This window comes from Heterocephalus glaber, unplaced genomic scaffold, assembly GCF_053883595.1.
Source record: "Heterocephalus glaber isolate CG9 unplaced genomic scaffold, H.glaber_assembly_v1.0 deba00000281, whole genome shotgun sequence".
Lineage (NCBI taxonomy): Eukaryota > Metazoa > Chordata > Mammalia > Rodentia > Bathyergidae > Heterocephalus > Heterocephalus glaber.
The window spans coordinates 6,684,085-6,703,973 of NW_028258139.1; the positions used below are offsets into that span (position 1 = coordinate 6,684,085).

The 19,889-nt window shown below is 42.5% G+C and overlaps 1 long non-coding RNA gene across 2 annotated transcripts in view; it reads right to left on the minus strand.

The window, feature by feature from the left end:
- Positions 1 to 19,889, minus strand: part of LOC147830198 (uncharacterized) — a 112,013-nt gene that overhangs the window by 19,541 nt on the left and 72,583 nt on the right. For both annotated transcript variants that reach the window (XR_015440705.1, XR_015440706.1), the window contains one exon: positions 12,998 to 13,227. This is a non-coding gene — a long non-coding RNA (uncharacterized LOC147830198). The remainder of the gene's footprint in view (positions 1 to 12,997; positions 13,228 to 19,889) is intronic.

Genomic DNA, 19,889 nt, shown 5'->3' on the forward strand with positions numbered 1-19,889 from the left:
CATTGCACCTACATATAAAGATTTTACTTCTACCTTGCCAATCCTATGCTAATTGTGTCTTTTTATTGCCAGACTATTTTGGTTTGGGCCTATGTTTCAAAGTTTATGGACAGATGAAGAGTAGGCATATCTGCCCTTGTTCACCACCTTAGGGAGAAAGCATTGTATCTTTTCCATTCATATAAGGGATTTTTGCTGGAAGCATTGAGTATATGGCTTATCTGTTGAGAAGGTTCTGTTCTACTGCTAGTCTCCTGATAGCTTTTACCATGAACAGCTGTAGAAGTTAGTCCAATATTTTTTCTGCAACTACTGACAAGATCATATGGCTTTTTCCTTTCCTCTGTTAAAATGATAACTTACGGGGGTGGATCTTCCAATGCTCAACCAACACTGCCATCCCTATAATAAAACCACTTTCTACATACTGCCAGATCAGACTTTTAATAGTTAGTTTTGTTAAACAAATTTTTATCTATGTCAATACTTTTTTCTTCTATTATCTTTATTCAGTTTTAGTATTAGCACAATGTGGATTTCCTAAAATGAGGGGAGAAGTGTTCCTTCTTTCTTCTGCTTTAAATGTTTGATATAATTTATCAGTTAAAATGTATATGAGCCTGTTTTTGTCATATAGGTAGGTTTTCAAGCTAGGAATACACTTTCTTTAATAGGTGCTATTCAAATTTCACATTTCTTCCAGAATCAATTTCATTAATTTGTCTTCCAAGGTACTTCTAAGAAGTTGTCAAATTTATTCCAAAAAATATTTTTGTAATATGCTTTCTACATCCTTTTAAATTCTGTAAAATCTGTGGTAATGTCCTCTAAATTTTGATATTGTAATTTAAAATGAATAATTGATATTGTGTAATATGAAGAAGCATTCTAAAGGAGTAGTGGAAGGGGTAGGGGAAAGGAAAGAATAGAAAAGAAAAAATATAAGAAAAGAATAAAAATGGAAACAAAATCTTTGCAAATATGGAAGAGTGGAGGGGGTGAAGGGAGGGCAGGGGATGGGGCAAAAAATAAAAACCAAGATACTCATGTAAAGGTACAAGATCCCAATGATGAATGTAACTGTATTTTATACCTAAAAGGGACCAATAAACTTAATGGGAAAAAAATAAAATTATTTTTTAAAAATAAGAAAAAACCTGTTCCGTTTATGAAAATTTTTCTTTACTGTATTCTTTCCCTTGATACGTCAAGATTCCTTTTCTTAGCATGTCCACTCTATTTTCAAATTTAATTTAGCTGTCCCCCAAGATGGATCTGCTGGTGACAAGTTCTCTTGGTTTTCCTTCTGGTCTTCCACTGGAGAATGTCCTGATTCCCCTCCTTCCTGAAGAAAATGCTCCCCTTGGGTGGCAGTTCTTTTCTTTAAACACGTGAAAAATACTGATGGGAACTCTGTCATTCTTATTGTTTTTTCTCTCTAGGTAAGGTGTTATCTTTTTCTGGCTGCTTTTAATATTTTTGTCTTTAATTTTCAGAAGTTTATGTGTTTAATGTGTCTCATGCTTTTGCTATTTGAGATTCTCTTACCTTCTTGAATCTGTAGGCTTCTCCTGCCAAATCTGAGAGATTTCAGGGACTGTTTCTTGGAGTACAGTTCCAGCCCCACCCTCTTCCTCCTCATTTTGGCACTCTGATGAGGATGGTTAGATTTTCTGTTATAGCCCCACACATTCCCAAGGCTCTTTTCAACTTTTTTTTCGCTGTATTTTCTCTCTGCTATTCAGATTGGCTGATTTTTTTTCTTATTCTGTCCTCCAATTGAATCATTTTCTCCATCCCTTATGTTATTAAGTTCACTCACTGAACTTTCTAATTTGATTATAGTATTTTTCAGTTCTAAAATGTTTATTTAGTTTTTCATATTTTTTACAGAGACTACTTTGTTCATTTGTTTTAAGTACATTAAAATTGTTTGTTGAAGCATTTTTATTATGACTGCTTTAAGCTATTTTCAGATACAGCAGTACCTCAGTTCACAAACTTAATTTTTTCCATGAGTCTGGTTGCAAACCAAATTGGATGAGAATTGAATCAAATTCAATGGTTAGGTTCAACACTGACCTTATGGGGAAATTTGATTTGGTTTTAGTCCAATTTGGTTTGTGACTAGAATCATGGATTGAATTAAGTTCATAAACTGAGGTACCACTGTAATTCTGAAATTTTCAGATTGTGTGTTGGCATTTATAAGCTGTCTTTCTGTTTGAGGTCCTGGTTCATGGAATATAATTTATTTTTATGTTCAAGAGATGATTCATGAAACTATCTTATTTAACTCATTTTTTCTCAATTGCAACCTGAAATTTTATTACTACTAGATGCAAGGAGAAGCACATGCTCATTTCACCTCTTCTGACACTTGAGGGTGGGCCAAGGACCATTTCTTGCTACTGCTATGCAGATTTGGGGGTTCTGCCTCCTTACATGGCCTCCACTGGCACTGAGGTAAGCTGAGGTGGCTTCATTGTCTCTGGACCACAGTAAAAGTCCAAACTCCCCATTAGGCTTCTGATATCTCCGCACTTGTCGGAGGAAGGGAACCGCATTACTACTAGGTAGGAGTGGAAATCCAGGCCCCTTGCTCAGGCTCCTTTGACTCAGGGGTTTTCAGGGCTCATTGCCAGCTGGCAGGGATGGACACTCAGGGTCCCCTCTTGGCTTTCTCTGACATCCTCAGGCAGCAATGTGGAAAGGCCTCACTACAGCTAGCAAGGGTGGCAGCTCAGGTCCTCCATTTGGCCTCTGCTAGCCAACATGGGGAAAACCATACTTTATTTTGTAGTGTTTGGTTAGGATAAAGCAGTCTTACCTTAAAGCTTTCTGTCTGGTTGCTTTTTTCCTGGTCTTTTGGTTGGAGGGAGTCCTTCTACTTAGGGCTTTTTGGTCTGAGTTCATTGATGTCTCCAGTTTTTTGGCTTATGCAGCTCTGAGTCTAAAATATATGTGGCACAAAGAAAACCCCAGAGACTCACAGCTATGTTGTTTCTCTTGTCCTAAGGTCTGCCTTCCTTTTGCCATTATTCAGAATTTTCTTATGATTGGTTCATATACACTGTGTTAGTTGTTTAGTCGTGTTTAGAGGAAGAAATAAGGAAAACTATGTCTACCAAATCTCCCTGGAAGGAGAAGCTCTCAATTTAAATATGGTTAATCTCATGACTTTCAATGTAACTTAAACTTAACAAAATAAAATGAAATTACACAGCCACTGCCACACAATTTAAAATGTAAATTAAGTGTTAAAATTACTTCATCACTTTTATACTATGATAAGGGATTTTGTGTTTTTATATATTGACTATTACAGAATATTCTTTATAGTAAGAATATTAAAGTTATATAAAATGCATATATATCAAAGCATAAGCTTTAGAATGTATAAACAATTTGATAGTACATAATAGAAAAAGTACCTCTTTATATATAGAAGTGGTGACTCTGACTTTATATGACACCACTGAAAATATTCAAATATTATTTCACAGGATACTACACTGGACTCTGTAGAGGGTAAAGAAATAAAACAAAGTCCTGGCCTCTGGAAATTTACAATTGAGTAATTAAAACAGATAAATAACCCCTGACAACATAAGGTTTCACTGGAGGGTAGTGGGTGGGCACTATAAGAAAGAAAAATGTTCCAGCTGATCTTTGAGGGAGGGGAAAACACTTAACTGAAAATCAAATATGTGCCAAATAGCTCTTATCTCTGAGTAAGGCACCTAGAGCAGAAGTAACAAGCTTAGTAAATCTCTAGAGTCGGGAATGTACCAAAATAATTCAGGCAAAGTATGGATGGAGAGTAGAGTGTGTTTGGGGATGAAAAGAAATGTAATTCAAGTTACAATGAGTTAGGAGGATCTACCAGCTCCCTAAGGAGCTCGGACTTTGCAGCACAAATCACTGCAGGTTTTGGATAGAGAACGTGGCAGGCTCTTACCCTTGTGATGTGGAATTTTAAAAAGATGCAAATGAACTGTGTAGATGCAATAAAATAAACAAACAATGCCCCTTTATGAGAGGAAGAAATCCTGAGATTGTCTCAGGCCCCTCTTACTGGATGAGTCATTTTAAACTCTATCGGCCACCATTTTCCTGGCCATTGAATGTGAATTCATAGGGGTGTTATGAGCAACCTTCTATAATAATGTTTTATAAAGACTAAAATGTATCATTGAGCACAATTATCCTAGGGTTGAAGAGGAAGAAGCTAATTACAAGGGCATTGACCAGGAAGCAATTGCAAGCATCAAGCAAAATGCACTGAAAGTTGGTGCTATGCAATTAGACTGGCCTTAAAGACAGTTCTGGGAGACCAACAAAGGAACATGGTGGCTTGGGGACTATATGCGGAGAGGGCTTCACACTCTGTTCAGCACTTTATTGAGCCTCTTCTCTGAGCTGCTCTATTTCTCTGGCTGTGCTCTTCCTTCCTCCTTCTCTAACTCCTGTTTTATCTTGCTCCCTATCACTTTCTCTTTCATCTATCTTAAGACCTTTTTTAACCCTAATTACTGGCTCTTTCTTGTCTTCTTGTTCTCTTCCCCAACATTTACTCATTCCATGGATCCCTCAGGCTGCAACAAACTCCACCATGTAGTGACCCTCATGTCTCCACTTCCACAAACCTTCCCTCCAAACTCTAGGGACTTCCTGCCTTTCTCTGGATTATACATCCTACAAATAGCTCATCCTTCCTCCAAACATTTAAAGATGAGAAAAGGCTTTAACAGATGAAATAGAATTTGAATGAACTTTGAGGTATAGGTAGGATTTGACAGGCAGAGATGGGGGAAGCAATAACGTACAGGACTATAATTATGATACCTGTTCAAGGTGCTGTGTGTGTCTGACTAAAGTAGAGTGTGTTCATTTATTCACTCAGTCAGAAAATATATAAGCTAAACACCAGCCATAGAGTGGTAAAAGAAACAGCTCCAGGAGTCAACACACTAACAATTAGATAATAGCTTGAAATAATTGCTCTAAATGAAGACAACAGATTATGATAAAAGAGAAATTAGAGTGGAGTAAAGAGAGATTTTTAAGATGCACATCAGGGGACAGCTCCAAGAAAGTCACATTAAAAATGCACCAGGCAGATCTGGGGCGGAGAAGACAGCCTTTGCACAACTCTGTGTTGGTAGAAAGCCAGGTCCAGGAGGCCAACACTGTAGTGGGAGCAGGAACAACAGGAGAATTGCTCAGATGAAGGGGAGAGGGAGGGGGACCACCGACACCCAGTCTACATGGCAAGTAGGAGTCAATTCAATTCTAAATGCAATGGGAAACCACTGAAAGTTTTCATCAGGGAAGCAACATAATCTGATTTCATTATATAGGCAAATGGTGGACAATAAAAATGAAGACGTAGTTTAGGGACACATCATGGAAAACCTTCACTAGCAGTTTCAAGAGTCTTCACTTAATTCACAAGACAGCACAATGTTCTCAAGGATTTTATTTTTTTAAAACAAAACACTTATTTCTGGATTTACCACACAATAAATTCATACTGTAAAGCAATCAGAAGGTACAAATAAGCAAAAAAAAAATACAAGCAAGCATAATACATAACCGAAACAGATTTGAATAGGAAACTTTTATACAAAACTACTGTGGGTCTCTCATCTGCTTCTGTACTTGTCTATGTCACTCTGTTAATTTTTTTCTACCATTTTTTCAGCCATGGTAGACTCTTTTAAACTTTGTAATCCATGGTTCATTTTAATACCTAGTAGGATAAGTCATCCTATATACTCTTCTTTTTCAAAATTTTTAGAAAAGTTTTGTGTAGGTGAACAAGACTAGGATTATGTTTAGGAATACCAATCTCCCTCCGCACAGTGGAGACTAAAAAGAACGAAGAGATTTAAAAGGTAGGCCAGAACTTGATAACCTTCTTGATGTCAGTAGTCTCAGATAATTCTCATTCTGACCTTAAATCATCAACTGAAGACAGAGAAAAAATTACTAATATCAACATATGACTCATACATAATGTCCAAGGGATGTGACTAAAATCCAAGACTGTTAACCAACCTAGACAAAATAACCATAAGGGTATGCAAAGCTGTCAGCCATGGATGGAGGCCTGCAAGAGCCTGAGTAGTCAATCTAGGACAAGATATTGTACTTTGCTGTTAATCTAGCAATACAAGACATACATTATTTAAGTTTTTAAAATTTAATGAAGTTAAAATGGCAGAGTAGAAAACTCTGAAAATTGATTCCTCTCAGAAAGATCAATATAATCTGACAAAACATGCAAAAGCAACTTTAAGATATAGACAAAGGTTCACAGCAACCAAGAAAAAGCTAAGCTCGAGAAAAGGCAATTGAAATCATTGTCACAGCCTCACTCATCCTCCCTGGAGATTGGTGGACATGACCACCGATTTGTTCCTGATTCCAGGGAGGGAGACCAGACTCTGATGAAAGGAGCTATGACCATTCTTCTGATCTGACTGGGACTTCCACAAAGGATGGACACATGGGGTTCATTCTGTTTGACTTCCTTAGAGTACTAGGGCTACATGGTGGGGTCCCCAAAGAGCCAAAGACAAATGAACAAATCCATTGTTTCCTGGACCAAAGAGTAACAGAGCAAACAAAAAAACCCACTGAAAGCAGGGGAGGAAACCAGACAGCCAATTTGGAGAGAATAAGGGATTTGAAAACTTCTTGCTTGACTCGTTTGGCAGTCTCATAAGTTAAACTTTATTGCATGACCTAGCAAATCTATTCCAGATATATCTGGAAGAATTGAAAATCACTGTTCAAACAAACACTTGTAACAAATATTCACAACACTTATCATAATACCCAAAAGGTGACAACAATCCACATTCTATCAACTGATGAAGAGATAAACACATGTGGATATCCATACAATGGAATATTATTCAGCCATAAATAATGAATACAGATACGTGCTACAGCATAAATAAACCTTGAAAACATTATGCTAAGTGAAGAAGCCAAAACTACATATTATATGATTGATTCCATTTATATGAAATATCTAGAATCATCAACATAGAGACAGAAAGCAGATTGGCCCTGGAGGGTGATACTGGTTCAAGGCACGTGTCATATCCCCTACTTTAACAGAAGTAATGAAAATTGAGATCAAGGAACCTTCCCAAGATTTGCAAAAGTAGAAATAATGGGGCTGGGAATACATACTGGTTCGGAAAAAAAAGCCAGGGCCAGCAATTGAAGGGAAGGAGACACAAAGGAAGGGAAAAGCAACCAACCAAAGGCTTCTCTGGATTCTTAATACAAAAGACGGAGTTGCTTACTTCTGTAGGCAAGTAAGGGCTGGAGGCTGTGAATGATGAACTCTAAGAACTCACTCCATGGGATTCCTACAAATTATGAAAGACTTAGTATTTTTACACTTGTATCAGCCCACATTCTGCTTTAGTTGATAAATTTGTTTTTCTTTACTAGTGTGTTACCTAACATTAAAATAAAACACCTGATTTGTACGAGACCATCACAAAGGTACAACAGAGTTGTGGAGGTGCCAGGGTGCAGGGCAACTTCCTGCCTGCAAATAGACTTCCAATGGTACCATCTTTCTCTCTGTCTCTGGCCAATTTCTTCTCCAAATTTTATTTGTGATAGTTCTGTGTATTTTTACTGAAAGCCATATCAAATATTTTTCTGGAGTAGTTAAAACATTAACCAAAGACATCAAACACAATGCAGTTGAAAGAACTGAAACAGACATTTTCAGGGAATTCCTAGGCGTCAAACTCGGGGCTGGACTGACATATGAGAAGCAAAGCAGCTCATTGTGCTAAGTGCTGCATTTGGATTCATAGCAAGGGGACATCCTAACCCAGCTAAGAGATGGTGGTCGGCAGGGATCCCTAGGAAATGATCCTTTCTTAGCCCCAATCTGGTTTTGTGCCTTCTCCAGTTAACCCCATAACACCTGCATAAAATCCCACTACTACATCATTGACTACCTAGTTGTATGTAAATTCTAGTCCTGGGTCTGACTTGTAGCCTTAGAAGGTGCTTAGGATGGTGGTGGCTTGCTTTTTTTTTTTTTTTATCTCTTACACTGAAGAATACTGAAGGTGCTCATAAAGCCAACAGTGTTGTGTTTTGTTTTGTTTTGTTTTGATTGGAATCTCCACTGTCCAACAGGATGTGTGGTGTTTTGTAACTATCCAGTAATTCTAAATGAGTGAGTGTATAAGTAAATAAATAAACTAATCTATATTGAAGTTTGAAGCTGGACTTTGAAAGTAAAGTAGGATATGGCCAAACAGTATTCAACAGGAAGCAAGTAGGCAGAAAGGCCTGAGAAAAGCACCGTGGGAAGTTGTATCAATACTACTTATGTCTGTCCTTGGATTCCTAATAATTTGGAGGCTTCTGCAGTATATTGTGTAGAATAAATGCTCAATAATTATTTAGTCAAATTTATGCATCAAAGACATCTAAGTAAAGACAGGATACATTACAGGTGGGCCATACACCTTTGGTGCCCTTTCCAACTCAGTCTATAGGTCTTAAAAAATTTTCCATGGTAAGATTTTTATCTCCAACCCAAACCTCCCTTGAATCCCAGATCCATATATTCAATTGTCTACTCAACGTTTCACAGAATGTCCAACAGGTCTTGACACAGCCAGTCCAACAGGGAACCCTGATTCCTCCTATTCCACCTCTGCCTGAATCTACGGTGCCCCATCTGTGCTGCTCGACTGCAAACCCTAACTCATGATCGATTCCTCTTCTGTGCTCCATACCCATTCTGTCAGCAAATCCTGTTCCTGACATACCCATATGAAAAATCACCGTAATTGCCTCCTTGTGCCATCTCTAATGACGGTCCCTGGTGCAAAACAGCAGCATGTCTCTCAGACCTCACAGTAACCTCTGGTAGCCTGCATGAAATGGCCTTGTGTCCAGGTTCCGTGTCGATACCTGCTTTGGTCTGCTCTCCACACAGACTGGGCTGTGACCAACAGCCACTGTGGAGGCCTAAAAAGCTACCCCAAACATGGGAACTATGCTCTCTGAAGGTCATTTCTTGGTGCTGTAGGGACCCCTGAACCACCTCTTGATAGTTTTTTTTTAATATTTGAGATTGAACAAAGGCATTCAAACTGAGCTACAACACCCCAGCTCTTTTTTCTTTCTTTCTTTCTTTCTTTCTTTCTTTCTTTCTTTCTTTCTTTATTTATTTATTTATTTTGAGACAGAATCTCTCTAAATTGCCCAGGCAGGGCCTGACCTTGCAGCCCTCCTGCCTCAGCCTCCCAGAGTGCTGGGATTCCAGGCACGAGCCAGCACTTTCCGCTCAAATTCGTTATTGTTTCCCAATGCACCAATTAATGTTAAAATAAGCCCAGAAAGATACATGGCACTATTCATAAAGTCCTGGCAGATGAGGGAGACTCAAAAGGCATCGTTCTAAACACATAGACAGGCAGATTTAATGGCTGCCATCTCTCAAGTGGGTTAGGGTGTTCCCTTAATAAGCATTCTGACACTGCTCAGTACCCTGAGTTGCTTCACTCCCCCGCATCCTGGTCTACCCACCAGTTTGACTTTCAGACCAGTCTCTTCTCCCTCTCTAGTAGCAGAGCCACCTGGTTGGTCAAGTCCCCATGAATGGTGTTAGTGAAGCCAAAATGAATGAGAAGCTCTGCAAAGAGCAGCAAAGCTGCATCAACCCCAGGACCTGAGTGAATGGAAGGTCTTGCTGTACGTCACTCAGGTGTGCCGCGACTTGTCATGCAGCCTCTTGATGGCCTTCCCCTTCCACACTTGCTCCCATAGTCCATGCACAACACAGCTGAACCATTATGGGCAAGAGGAGAGTCAGAGAGGGCTGAGAGCCAGCATGTGGAGGCTACAGTAAACCTCTGCTTTTCCTCTTAGTGATCATAGAGCCCCCTCAAAGGTGAGCAGCCGAGAGAGAATACAGTTCATGGAAAATGTCTCTGCTGTGTTGGGTAGGACAGGCTCCCTGCCCCCAACACTCTATCACTGCCCGGTCTCCGCACAGATAGTTTTCTGTCTCCAGAACACTATGCCCTTAAACATCCACACTTGTACCTCTTTCCATTTAGTTCTCCAATGTCACCTCAATAGAGAGGTCCAGCCTGGTCGCCCTATTTTAAGCTGTGGCCTTCCCTGCAGCTCCCCACCCTTTATCCTACTTTATGCTTTACTATCTAAATTCTGATCACTTCCAGCACAATAGAAAAACTACTTAGGCATTGAACAGGCTGGTTGCAGGTGTCTCCCCATGAGAAAGAGAGCTCCGTGCAGGCAGGGACCAACTGCTCGGTGGTAAATCTCAGACTTGGACCCAGATGACAGCAGCAGAGGCTCAAAGAGAGACTGAAAGGTCTCTGTGTGAAAACATATTAGTCACCAGGCAAAAGTTGTTTCTACTTCATTAACCACCACTGGTTCATCCTGGGCTCTCATAGGCCATCCTCATCCTGGTTATGCAACTTCAATGCCCAGTGCTCATCAGGCAGGTGGATATGGATGGGCCTCACTCAGCCACCTGAACTCACAGCTCAGCATCAGAAGACAGGGCAGATGACAGACACAGGCTGGTGAGGTGGAGAGACTGCACCGGTGGAAGGGGCCACAGGCTGCTGACCTTCAGCAAGAGCCTCGGGGAGCTGTGGAGCTTAGAAGCACCTTTCTGCTCTGCACAACAGTCGTTAGGCCCCTGTGCACAGATCAGCAGCTTTTGGCCTTTGCCTCATTTATGTTGCTGAAAAATAGAAGAAAAATTCTTCAAGCTCTAAGACTGACCCTGAACAGGATGTGTGGGGGTAAGTATCGCTCAGTGGCCCATGAGGAAGGGTCAAGGCAGAAGAGGGTCATGCACTCAAAATAATGAGATGGATGTCGCCTGGAGGAGATTCTCTTCCTGCTTACATCTTAAGGCAGTCGTCCTTTGCCGTCGGTGTTCAACACATTCAAATCAATACAAAAATACATGGTGAAATACATGGCAAGGAACTTAAGTTTCTAAGCCAATCTACAAAGAGCAATCAAAAAGCTTTTGCAGTTACAAGGTTGTTTGTTCACCCACAGCTGTGCTCCCCCGCCCCTTCCTTGCATTTCCAAATACAGGCACCCTCGCTTTAGGGCCTAAGACACGATCCTCATAAAGTGAGCTTAAACAGCTGGGAGTGGGAGAGAGGAGTCTAGGGAAAGGACAGAGAAAGGAGAGTGGAAGGGAGAGGATTCCTTCCCAGAACAGGGCTCTGGACACCTATGGAAAGGACTCCCAGCCATGGAGAACACATCTATCTCACTGCCTCTTCCAGTGGGCAAGCCCATCCTGACAAGCAGCCTGGTGGCGTGGGAGGGCATGTGTTTTGGGGCACCTCAGTCCAGTCACTGAAGCCCCTGCCAGCTGAGAGACACAATAGTATCCCTTGTGGTGCCCACAAAGGATGAAATGAACTCATTCAGGTGAGGAGTTGGAAACATGCTAAGCTCTTTGTAGCTCCTGTTGTCACCAACCATGGTAAGATACAACCAGGACTCCTGGACCCTTTCCTGGGTCCTCTGGGTGGTCTTTTTGGGGTCACAAGTCAGGAGAGACCCAAAGAATAGCAGCTTAGCAAATAAAGCAAGGTCCAGGACAATCACCCTTCCACAATGTTCAAGAGTGAATGTGACCAAAAGCAACCCTCAGGAGAGTCCCACATGCAACCTCATGGGTACATGTCATCAAGAGCCTCTTGTGACTCTTCCATGTGCAGAAGACAAGAGGTCAGTGTGAGCGCCCAGGCAAAGATACCTGTACCTGCTTTCCGATGCCACATGGAACCCAGGGACCATGTGACCTTGGGCAGCACAGCTAACCTCCAGGGCTGAATTGGCCCTGTGGATTCAAAGCTGTATAATAAGGAACAGATGCAATTGTGGATCTAAGCCACCCCTGAGAAATAATTCACACACACCATGTTATACCCTTTGTTCCCTCTACTTCAATAGAGATGTTTTGGGAACCCCTCAATTGGCCACAAGTTTATATAACCTCTCATCTGCCAATTCTAATAGAGAAAAATGCTTGAGGTTTTACAGAGTAGTTATGTTCACATAAAAACAACATCCAATTCTGCATTGTAATAGGTGAAATAAATCCTGCCCAATTTCCATCACTAATGATAATAGAAGGAAACACTATTTAAAAGAAGGCTGTCCCATACCTATAATTGCAAACAGAGTAGTCACTGTCAGAAGGACAAGTACATATAATCTCCGAGGAAGATTGAGCAGCATTACTTTTTCTGGATGACTTCCTCATTCATTACCAGTTATTGAACTTGGAGTCCAATTTCTAAACTCCATGCATTTTTTTTCTCCTCGGTCTTACAAAGCTCATTAAGTTATGGGTTCACCAAATAGTGTTTAGCATGGCTAAAGCACAAGCCCTCCCTTATGCATTTGGGATGCTATAGTGAGCACAATAGGCTGATGCCACTAAGAACTTAGAGTTAACTGTTGACTGAGATGAGAGACATCATAAAAGTAAGTCCCATCATTGGGGCACACAGGATTCTGGGGCTTTTCATCAACCTCAGGACACAGCAGTTTTGACTAGTGATAAGTCAGACCTGAGACAATTAATTAGAGCAAAAAGTGGGAAGAGTGCAGGCAGCAACCAAGGCAAAACCTCAGCGTGAGAGCACGGCCTGCTGCCGTGAAGGCACAGGGTTTGGAGGCTGTGGTGGTGGAGAGGAGGTCAGTGTTAAGCAGAGCCGTTAGCAAAGGCATGCTAAGAATCTGCAGCTTTATCTGAAGGCAGTGCAGAGCCAGTGATGTGTGTGTGGGAAAACTACAGTATAGAGTCAGGGACCCAGGAGGCGGCTGTCATAAAGGAGGCCATGTCAGATGATGGCCAGTAATTTATCATTACAAATCCACAGTCTTCGTAACTGGACACAGTGAAAGTGTGTTTCTCACTCACACTAAGTCCACTGAAGATGTCGCTGGACATCTAGACGTGGCACGGAGAGTCCAGGCATCCTCTGTCTGCAGTTCTGCCTCGGCTTGATTGTCTCCACTCAGCCAGTGGATAGGAAAAGGATGGTGAGGGCTAGATGCCCTGAAGTGGCCTCATCACTCCTGCCCCATGCATTAGCCAGAACTCTGTCCCATGGCTACACTGAGATGAGAAACTGTCATCCAGGTGTGTGCCTGTGATGAAAGAGGAAACAGATTTCTGTTAGCCTTTATCAGGTTAGCGGTTATCAGTCTCTGCCACAAGGACTTTGAAGAAATATCTTTTAGATTTAACAACAAAAGGTAGTTGTTGATTGCATCAGTTAGCTATTGCTGCCAAAAGAACTCCCCCAAACTGGACTCTGTATTCCTCTAGAGCCTGTGGGCCTGCCACATTCCATGTCACTCACTATTCCTACGGTGACACAATAAGGACACAGCAGTGAATAAGGAAAGATATCTGAGCTGTGCTGTGTTTTGGAAAAGTGTTCACCAAAGGCCTAGTTGTTGAAGGCTGATTCACAGTCTGTGGCACTATTGAGAAGTGGTGGAACCTTTAAGTAGGACCTAGTGGGAGGAAGCGAGATCACTAGGGTGATCCTAGGGTGTATTCTAGAAGGAAATATTGGGACTCTGACATCTTCCTCTTCCTGGCTACCATGCAGTAAGCCATTTCCTCCACCATATACTCCCAGCACAATATCCTGACCCACTATGGGACCAAAAGGAGCAGAGCAAACCAGACACGGACTGAAACTTCTAAAACTGTAAGTCAAAAGAAATAGTTCCTCTTTTTAAGTTCATTATCTCAGGGACTGTGTTATAGGAACACAAAGCTGACTGATATAAGCAGGATAACCATAATGATCAGATTGCACTGCACTTCCTCATAAGACTCATCTTTTGAGAGAGGTGCATCTGTTGATATATATCTCTACCAGGTTTGTTTGGGGGTTTTTTTCAAATGTTCCTTTTTTGGAAAATTCAGACTTGTTCTGTAAAGGCCCAGTTCTCTGATTTTGCCCATGCGTCCAGGGTGCTTTTAGTGCCTACATCCTGGGGGATGCTGAAGTGGCTGAGTTGGGGCTGCTCCTAGGAGGTACACCCCTCGTATCCCAGGTGGTGGGATGATTCTAGCCCTCAGATGACCCATGTTCCCTGCATTAATCTGAATATTTCTGAAGCAAGCAGTTTGCCAGAGGGCCCAAGCTACTAGAAGAATCATCATCTATGAAACCCTAACAGGGTTTTTCTCACATGCTCTTGGTGTAAAGAGGAGAAGGGCTTTAGGTGTTCCTTCTTCTTGATCAATTATTTCTTTTTTCCTTGGAGCAGCAACATAATGTTGGCATCTTCTTTATACTTGTGAGTAAAACTACATACTCTGAATCATCCATGTTTAAAATGCTTACGAATTTAAGAAGTGCCTCTCTCTCTCTCTCTCTCTCTCTCTCTCTCTCTCTTCTCTCTGCAAAGCTGTGCTTTCAGGCGAATGAAGTTGCCCCACAAAATGTGGACTTGAATGTCAAAACTGAGAAATGTCATTGCTGTTCAGTGGGTCCCCACCCCCACCCACTTCCTGTGTACGATAGTGCTGAAGAAAATAAGGAGATTCTTTTGGTAATATTGTCCCTGTTACAACAAAACCCTTCTTCCTATTAACACTACTAGGAGTGGTACTTATGCTGTTTCTAATGGCAATAACAGTAATAATAATAAATTTAAAGATCAAAGTGAGTGGAGATGGGTAGGGAGTGGAAAGGTGATTGTTTGGATACACCATCACTCCAGGGCAGTCTCAGACTTTCTCTGTCACTTTTGCTGTAAAATATTTCAAAGCAAATAAAGGAGTGTCTCTTATCATTCATTCATTTAGCCTATATTTAATGGACGTTTACTTGTGATCAGTCAGTAAGCTAGTGTAGTGACAAATAAAGAAGACATTAAATATATTATCCAGAAAAACAGACAAAGCTCTACCATGGGCACAAAATGTTACTGAGGTGTTTTAAATTTTTCCTAGTACTTGGGGATCAAACTCAGGGGTACTCTACCACTGAGCTATATCCTCAGGCCTATTTTATTTCATTTCATGTCACTTTTTGAGATAGGATCTTGGTAAGTTGCCCCAGTGGGACTTGAATGTGCAGCCTTCCTATCTCAGCCTCCCTCAATGCTAAGATTACAGGCTTACACCACAGTCCAGCTGGTACTGAACATTCGTTACATAACAGTAATAAGTCCCACAAATACAAACATCTGTATTACCACATGCAACTTTTAAGTAGACTAGAGGATCCCCACATGCGGGAATTGCCCAGCCCATCTGATCAAAGCCCAGCTTGCAGCCTCTTATCTGTAGATAAGGGACATTCCACCCTTCTGTGAACAACTCTAACCCACCATGCTCCAGAGGTTCAGGAGCAACTACTCACTCCTCTGAACAAGAGGAGGGCAATCATTAATAACCCACAGAGACCTTAATTCTATATTTGCCTTAAAAAATCATCTCCCAAGGCTCCACACAATATCTCAGGCCAGTAGTTCCAGCTCCCTAGATGGCAGAGGAGGGGAAGATAGCTTGAAATTAGGAGTCTGAGGCCAGCTGCACACATGTGAGACCCTGTGTCACCAAAACAGAAACAAAAACCAAAAAACCACACTCCACTAAATGCTCTAATAATTAAGCAGCCAATACAGTCCATACTGGAACACATCATAAGGTTGAAAACTGTTTCTGGCTTTGCTCACCACCAGTGCCTCCAGGAAAACAAGATCAGGACAGGAAAAAAAAATGTTGTCCAGTCTTCAGATGGGATCTTGGTCTTAAAACTTTTTGAGTTTTAATCTACACTACACACCCAATCATTCTTGGAAGAGAGATAACTTCAAAGCTACTTCTCTCTGCAGGTCCATTCCTTAGGAAAAACTGAAAGTTGTTACCCTTCCTTTCATCAAATTGTTGACTACTAGCTGACTTCCAGATGAGAAAGCTGCAGAGACATGCATTTTTAAGAGTCTTCCTTGTTCCAAACATTGAAGCAAAAAGCTATTGTAAGAATGCATTATGGAAAAATGACATTTCAACAAGCAACCAAATAAAAAATAATTCTCTAGACTATGTCTGGGTTGGTTTTGGTTTTAAGTATTGATTTTTAATTTTTAATTTTCGTGTGTGTGGGGAGGAGCAAAGATTGCCATCAAATCAGAACAAAGCCAAAAGGTGGCATATGGATATGAAAAGAGGAGACCGTGACTAGCAGACCAGCCTGTCCAGCGATGGAATTGCCAGGGATCACTGAAGAAAGAAGAAGAAAGTGAGGCTCTGAAAATGAAAACTGTTTCACATGAAGAGGGGTGGATGGTGTTACTAAGAACAAAGAAGGTAATTATGAAGCACCATTTGAATAGCTGCTGCTTCAAGGAGACCCAAGAAGCCCAAACGGACCCACTCACTAAAACAGCCAAACCCAAATAGGCTGCCTGGTTACAGAGAGCTACTAGATGCTCATAATTCGCATTTATTTCTCTCAAGGAGAGAACATTTTACAGAAATGTCACAGGTCTTTATAAAAACTCCGACAAGGGCCGCAGGAGCGAAAGGAAACACTATGGATTTCTGGATGCTGAGTGTTCAAATTCTAAGTACATTCTGGAATGTTTAAAAGAATAAGTTTCTGGCTTGGGTTTTTTTTTGAGACACTTTTTAAATGTAAGATTAAACAAATGTTACTAAAGTGGGAATCTGTTACCTTGGGAGTAAGTGTCACCCACTTCCCAGCACTACTAGCTCCATGTCTGAAAATAGGCAAGATACAAATATCACTTTTAAGGCAAAATGGAAAAATGAATTTTCAATTTATATCTTCTAATCTAAAGATTATGATTATGATGCATGTTTGGGAACTTTTTATCTAGGTAAAGTTTGAAAAGGTAAATTGGTCTAACTATAATTAAATTTATGAATACAGAGAAAAACATAAAATTTTATTAACTGTGGAAGGAATGTGGGTTCTAAGCTGTCCAGCCAGTTCACAAAGACAAAGGAGATCAGTTTACAGGGGTTAAATAAACAGAATACTTTATATTATAAATTAAATGAATCCATTTACAACAAGACTAGAAGTCGAAAACTGGCTTACAAGATTCATCTGTTCAGGGTCACATGAACACTTCTTGGCGATACAGCCACACCAAGGGGGCTGCAGGTGCCCCCAGATGAAGCTCCCAGCCCTGCCCTCAGCACATTATTTTTTGCATCACTACATGTTGCATATTCTGTAATCCTAAACATTCTTGGCTTAGAGTTTAGTAACCAGTCTATCAGAAACAAGAAGTGTAAAAAAATTTGCTTAGGCAAAAAGAAAAGTCAAGAGAAGTCCATGCCTGGAATGAGGTGTTGGGAAGGGGTGAAGCCATGGGTTGCACAAGAAAGGATGATAGGATTCGCGAGGCGGTTGGTGACACCACTTTCTATGGATTACTTTCTAGATACTTAAGCAGATGCATGTGGAGCCAAGGTTCCAGGCCAAGACCAGGAATTCTGTGCACCTACAGGCAAGGAGAGAGGCTGCCCTGCCTGTGGCCGGCGCTCTTCCCGAGGCCCCAGGGGCTGAGGAGACCCACACAAAGTAAACTTCCCTCCTCAAGTATTCTTTGCCCAACAGGAGCTGGCTAATTGATGCCAATTATTGGCTTGCCAACAACTCTGTGCAGATTAATATTTCAGGAATTAGAAGCCCAGCTGAGCGTGAAAAGAGCATCAACTCTGAGTCAGGAATCACATTTCAAAACTGCAGGGGGAAAAAAGGAGAGAAAAAGAAATTGGTTCTCAAGTAAAGAGGAAGAGACTCATTCATCTCATCCATACTCAAGACTCTGGAAGCCTGAGTCAACCCCACCACCACCACCAAACACAAAAGAAGTCATGCGTCCGCACAGACTGGCTCCCGTGGCCTGCAACCAAAGCAATGTCCTCTACAGTTTGCGAGCACTTAGTCTTCTGGAGCAAAAAGAAACATGCTTCAACTTCCTTTGGTAAAAAGATGCTTTCCAAAAATGTGTTTCTGAAAGTAGTAACATGACTTGAAGTGTGCACTGCTCTCCCTACAGGCCGTGAAAGGCCTCCATTCCCGAGTGCACCACATGCTTCCCCCGGCTCACAGTGAAGGGGAGGACGGAGGAGTGTTCTCTTTCCCTGCTAGTCTGTTGCTTTCTTGAGAGGTCCCAGAAACCAGAAAGTCACCCTGTGAGCCTGAGGCTTTGGGGGCAGTGTGCTGTGTGCAGCTGAGGGACTGTCTTAAGCAAACAGCTGGGCCCTTTCCCGGACCCCACCCCAGGCAGGCTGGCCACTCCTGGCTCCCAACAGGCCCTAAACCTCTCTGGACTCCTCCCAGAGCCTCAGCTGTCCCCTACCCAAACCCCACATCTTCACTCCTGCCCCCACCTGCCCTCCCCAATCCACACCCAGGCCCCCAGACCTCTAACGATCACCCACACCCAGGCTTCCCTCATCGCCCTCTAACCCCCTTTTCTCCCCATACCTGGGTCCCCCACTCCTGGATCCTCCCACTTGCACCACCAACTTCCGCCTCCCACCAGGACTCCTGCTCCCCAACCCCCTGGATCCTGCTTCCCTCCCTGCCTCCCCCTCTTCCAGTTCTCTGGGCTCCTGCACACTCCCAGCCCCCTCCCCTGTAGGCTCCTTTCCTCCCGCCCTGGAGCGTTCCCTGCCTGCCTATCATCTTGCTCTAATTGTTTGCAGATTCGTGTGGGAGGTCAGGGCCCGGGAGTACCGCTTCATGCCAAGTTTATAAACAGAGCAGTGTTTCCAGATGGCCGCTGGCTCCAGCCTGGCGAGCAGGTTGATTGGGACCAGAATAACAACAGGTGGAGTGCAGACAATGAGTTCCTTGACACTTATTTACTCCCTCAGCTTTTCTTCCCCTTGCAGCCCTCCACCCCATCTGCCGAAAGCCACCACTACAGATTTCCACAGTGGTGGACTAGGAGAGAAGGGGGAACCAGTGGAATGCAAAAGAAAACAAGTTATTTCCCTGATGAAAGTGGCAAGTTGGAGATGGGGGTGGGAGGGGTGGAAATGCAGTGACACTGAAGCTTATCTTGAGTGTTAAGCGTCTTCCATGGCTGCACATGAGCCCCTGGGCTGGGAAGGGGTTGTGTCTCTCTGTGACACAAAGTCCCAAGAGCCATAAGTGGGAGAGAACCGCAGCCCACTGTGCAGGTCCTCTGCACATCCCTGGAGAAGGCAGCCATGACCCAACCATCTGGGGTCCCCCTACACCCGTAGGCTCCTGCCTCTCAAAGCCCCGGGGCCAATGGGGCTGGACCCTGGGCTGCCAGGTCAGCATGGTATCTTTCCTTGAAGCCGGATTCTAGGAACTGCCTAATGAGGCTCTGAAAAAGAGCTGACAAAGAATACTATTAGGAGACTCAAGGGAGTCAAGCAGAAGGAAATAAGCCAGAGTTTGGACTGAAAACGAGAACCCATCAAAAACAAACAAAGGATCTGCGTGGAAGACCCTGCTGCCACTCACTCCTCCCCACTGATGGCCAGGAGGCTAGCCACGGGCCCCAGGAAGGTCACCCTGGTGGGAAAAGTGTTTTATGAATTGAAATGAAGGGTTTCAGTAGGATTGTTCAGCAAGCCCTGCAGTGATGGAGAACCCTGAGTGGGTTTCCACAGGTGGGAGTAAATGACCTGTCACCCTGTCCTTCGAGCTGTCCCAAAAGCCCAGCCAGTACGACTCCAGACAGAAGAGCCTGGCAGGCAGATGCATGTGTGAGCTCATGAACCAGCCCTGCAGGGTGGAACAGTTCCACAGTCTCGATAGGGA